General features: G+C 34.4%; 1 non-coding gene across 1 annotated transcript; it reads left to right on the top strand.

The window, feature by feature from the left end:
* Positions 1-284: 284 nt before the first annotated feature.
* Positions 285-391, top strand: LOC128930823 (U6 spliceosomal RNA). Its single transcript, XR_013527785.1, has one exon. It is a non-coding gene; the product is annotated as a U6 spliceosomal RNA (small nuclear RNA).
* Positions 392-5,831: the final 5,440 nt, after the last annotated feature.

The raw sequence follows: 5,831 nt of genomic DNA, 5'->3' as shown, positions 1-5,831 counted from the left end.
GAAACCTGTCATTTAGGCGCTTTGAAGACCAATGCCAAAAAAATTTCGAGGATGCGTGTTCGAGTCCCGCCTGACCAGCATGGGAAATTTCCGTCTTCAGAATGGAAACAAAACTTGGGTTTGGCTCGGCGCATCACACCTTTAATTCCATGACAGTGGAATGTCGAGCCGGGCGGACAGTGAGATCACAAATTCGAGACTGGCGTCGACAAACACAGTGCTACCCGCTCGCTATAAACAACATAAAAACCAAAGAAATAAAAAAGCTGAGCCGGGCACGGCATGTGCTCGCTTTGGCAGCACGTACACTAAAATTGGGACTCTACATAGAAGCCCAAAAAGGCCTCAGTGCAAGGATGAAATGCTACGCAGCGTGCCATTTTCTATTTATTCATTTAGTATTGCCATTGTAACTGTTTTGTACAAATCAAATACAGATAGATTTTAGGTTCACAAAAATAAACAGAAAGTTGTCTGTTCCAGGTGGTGTTGACATATTCAATCACATTTACATGGGAGGCATCGGCAGAACGACCGCTGGAACCCACTATGCAGTTGTGGCAATAAGCCGAGATTGCAGTGTTTCACTCCAGCCTGGGTGACAGGAGGAAACCAGTATGTCATACAGAAATTTGTGGTGTAAAGTGGGGCCACCTGGCACCTCGTTTTGTTCAGATTGTGCACACTAATTTGTCTGATTTCTGTTATTTTCTTTTTCTACTTCTTCGTTTTTAAGTGAAGTGCATTTTCACCAAGATGCCCAGGCTGACCCGGAACTCGTGACCTCAGGTGAACCACCCACCTCGACCTCCCAAATGGCTAGGATAGCTGGTGTTAGTCACAGTGCTGGGAAAAGTTTATCTGTTCTCTTTTGTCAACATGAAACTCGGCCTGCCAGGTACGGTGGCTCACAGGAACCTGCCATTTAGGTGCTTCGAAGACAAATGCAAAAATATTTCGAGGATGTGTGTTCGAGACCCGCTTGATTAACATGGGAAATTTCCGCCTTCAGAACGGAAACAAAACTTGGGTTAGGCTCGGCGCATCACACCTGTAATCCCATGACAGTGGAATGTTGAGCCCAACGGACAGTGAGATCACAAATTCGAGACTGGCCTCGACCGACACAGTGCTACCCACTTGCCATAAACAACATAAAAACCGAAAGAAAAAAAAAGCAGAGCCGGGCACGGCATGTGCTCACTTCGGCAGCAGGTACACTTAAATTGAAACTCAACATAGGAGCCCAAAAAGGCCTCAGTGCAAAAATGAAACGCTATGCAGCGTTTTGTTGTAAATTTATGTGCGTGTAAATTTATGTGCAAATTGCAATAAATGTATAACACTAACTATCATCCTAAGGAATATTAAAGTTACATCTATTGTAATATCAAAATTATGTCATATCACAGCAGCATATATAGTCACTATAAACATGTTATACATAATGTCAATATAATCATACATTTATTTACATTCATTGTAATATTACAAGATGTACACATGAACATCATGTACACATTATGTTCACATGAACACCATGTAACCAGTACTTCCACATGTACATTATGTACCCATTACTTAATTATGTACATCATGTACCCATTGGGCATGGATATACAATATATGCACGTTTATATAGGTGTTAACAGTATGTACTTATGTACACTATGTATGCATACGTACATATAAGCTAGACATGTAACGGCTGTACATGAGTATATAATATGCACTGTATGTACATGTATAAACTGTGTAGAGCCATGTGTGTACACCCACTTTGGTAATTGAAGTTATTTCTATCTAACGTGTTAAGACTAATATCCCAGAATGTACTCATAATGGGTAAATTTATGTACAAATTGCAAAAATGTATAACATTAACCCTAACCCTAAGGAATATAAAAGTTATATCTATCGTGATATCAAAATGATATCATATCACAACAGCATATATAGTCACTATAAACATGTTATATGTAATGTCAATATAATTGTACGTATTGCCAACATTATGGACATTTACATTTATTTTTAAATGACAATGTGTATTCAAGTACATCATGTACCCATTACATACAGATGCACAATATATTCGCGTGTACCTATGTGTGCACATTATGTACATACGGTCACACATGTCCATGTAATATTGGCAAGTACGTTGTGTACGCGAGTACATAATAGGCACAAAACGTATACATATAGACCATATACAGACCCGAGTGAACTCCCACTTTTGTCACCAAAGTAATTTCTATTTAATACGCAAAAAATTATATCCAAAAATTTATTAATCATATGTACATTAATTGGAATCACAAGAAATATATAATAGAGATACAATCTGTACAATTATTTTGGTGTGCATATGTGTGCACAATACAGATGTACAATACATGTGCATAATCTGTTTAATATGTATATTATATTTATATAAAGTGTGCACAACAGTTATGTACATCATGTGTACAACATGTCCATAGATTATAATATCACAATGATATTACTTAATCACTACAGCTTATGAAATCACATTGCACATGTAATACATAATATCAATATAAGTGTAGACATTGAAAACATTACGTACATTTACATTTGTTGTAATATTATGATATGTGCACATGAACAACATGTACACATTATGTTCACATGTACAACATGTACACATTATGTTCACATGTACAACATGTACCCAGTACGTCCACATGTACATCATATATTCATTAGGTAAACAGGTACACCTTGTGCTTATTATCCATGGATATACAGTATATGCACGTGTATATATGTGTGCACAGTATGTACGTCACTACACTATGTATGCATATGTACATATATGGTTGACATGTACCTTCTGTATGTATGCAAGTGCATAATATTCACTGTATGTGCATGTATAAACTATGTACACACATGCGTGTACACCCATGTTGGTAATTGATGGGATTTCTATCTAACATGCTAAGAATAATATTCCAGAATGTACTCATAATTTGTCCATTTATTGGCATATTTCAATAAAAGTATAACCTTAACCCAAAACCTAACCTTAAACCTACACTAACCCTAAATTTAAACACTAATTCTAAACCTTACCATAATTCTATACCCTGAACCTACACATAATCCTAAACCTAACCGAAAGCCTAACCCTAAACCTCACCCCAACCCCAACCCTAACACTAACCCTAAGATGTATAAAAGGTACATCTATTATAATATCAAAAAAAATCATATCACAACAGCTTATGTAATTACAATAAACCTGTAATACATAATATCAATATAATATTATGTATTCCCAACATTATGTTCATTTATATTTATTGTTAAATGATAATACGTATTCATGTACCTCATGTACCCATTACATAAAGATGCGCAATATATGCACATTTACATTTGTGTGCACATTATGTACATATGTATGCACATGTACATATACAGACATGTACATTATGTACACGAGTACATAATATGCACAATATGTACACGTATAATTTATGTACACACCCGGGTGAACTCTTACTTTTGTCACCAAAGTAATTTCTATTTATTATTCAAAAAATTATATTCCAGAATGTACTCATCATATGTACATTTATTGGCATATTGAAAGAACTGTATAAAAGAGGTACAGACTGTATAATTTCTTTAGTCGACATGTGTTTACCAAATACAGATGTACAATAAATGTAAATAATCTGTGCAATATGTATATTATATGTACATAATGTGTGCACAATAGTTATGTACATAATGTGTACAATGTGATTATGTATTGTAATGTCACAAAGATATATATTCACGACAGTAGATAAAATCACAATGCATACGTAACACATTATATGAATATTAATTAACAGATTGCAAACATTATGTACATTTACATTTATTGTAATATTATATGTACGCATGAATATCATGTACACATTATGTTCACATGTACACCATGTAACCTGTACGTCCACATGTACATCATGTACCCATGGGGCATGGATGTACAATATATGCATGTGTATATATGTGTGCACAGTATGTACTCATGTACACTATGTATGCATAGGTACATATAAGCTAGACATGTAACGGCTGTACACGAGTACATAGTATGCACTGTATGTACACGTATAAACTATGTAGACACATGCGTGTACACCCACTTTGGTCATTGAAGTAATATCTATCTAACATGTTAAGACTAATATCCCAGAATGTACTCATAATGTGTAAATTTATGTGCATATTGCAATAAATGTATAACATTAGCCATAACCCTAAGGAATATAAAAGTTACATCTATCGTAATATCAAAATGATATCATATCACACCAGCACATACAGTCACTATACACATGTAATACATAATGTCAACATAATCGTACTTATTGCCAACATTATGCACATTTACATTTATTGTAAAATGATGATGTGTATTCAAGTACATTATGTACCCTTTATGTACAGATGCGCAATATATGCGCGTGTACCTATGCGTGCCCATTATGTACATATGTACGCACATGTCCATGTAATATAGGCATGTACGTTGTGTACGTGAGTACGTAATAGGCACAAAACGTATACGTATAAATCATATACAGACCCGGGGAAACTCCCACTTTTGTCACCAAAGTAATTTCTATTTAATATGCAAAAAATTATATCCAAAAATTTATTAATCATATGTACATTAATTGGAATCGCAAGAAATATATAATAGAGGTACAGTCTGTACAATTAGGCTGGTGTGCATATGTTTACACAATACAGATGTACAATAAATGTGCACAATATGTTTAATATGTATATTATATTTATATAAAGTGTGCACAACAGTTATGTACATCATGTGTACAACATGTCCATTGATGGTAATATCACAATGATATCACTTAATCACTACAGCTTATGAAATCACATTGCAAATGTAATACATAATATCAATATAAGTGTAGACATTGAAAACATTACGTACATTTACATTTGTTGTAATATTACAATATGTACACATGAACAACATGTCCTCATTATGTTCACATGTACACCATGTACCCAGTACGTCCACATGTACGTCATATACTCATTAGGTAAACAGGTACACCTTGTACCCATTATGCACGGATGTACAATATATGCACGTGTATATATGTGTACACAGTATGTATGTCGCTAAACAATGTATGCATATGTACATATATGGTTTACATGTACCTTGTGTACGTACGCAAGTGCAGAATAATCACTGTATGTGCATGTATAAACTATGTACACACAGGCGTGTACACCCACGTTGGTAATTGAAGTGATTTCTATCTAACATGCTAAGAGTAATATTCCAGAATGTACTCATAATTTGTACATTTTTGGCATATTTCAATAAAGGTATAACCTTAACCTGAAACCTAACCCTAAACCTACACTAACTCTAAACTTAAACACTGACCCTAACCCTTACCATAATTCTAAACCCTAGACCTACACATAACCCTAAATGTAACCAATAACCTAACCCTAAACCTAACCCCAACCCCAACCCTAACACTAACCATAAGATTTATAAAACCTACATCTATTATAATATCAAAAGAATGTCATATCACAACTGCTTATGTAATTACAATAAACCTGTAATGAATAATATTAATATAATATGTATTGTCAACATTATGTTCATTTACATTTATTGTTAAATGATAATATGTATTCATGTACCTCATGTACCCATTATGTACAGATGCACAATATATGTGCGTGTACATATGTGTGCACATTAGGTACATACATACGCACATGTACATATCATATAGACATTTACATTATGT

This window comes from Callithrix jacchus, chromosome 15, assembly GCF_049354715.1.
Source record: "Callithrix jacchus isolate 240 chromosome 15, calJac240_pri, whole genome shotgun sequence".
NCBI lineage: Eukaryota > Metazoa > Chordata > Mammalia > Primates > Cebidae > Callithrix > Callithrix jacchus.
Note: the sequence above shows the minus strand (reverse complement) of the source record. Positions and strands in the feature narration are given on the sequence as shown.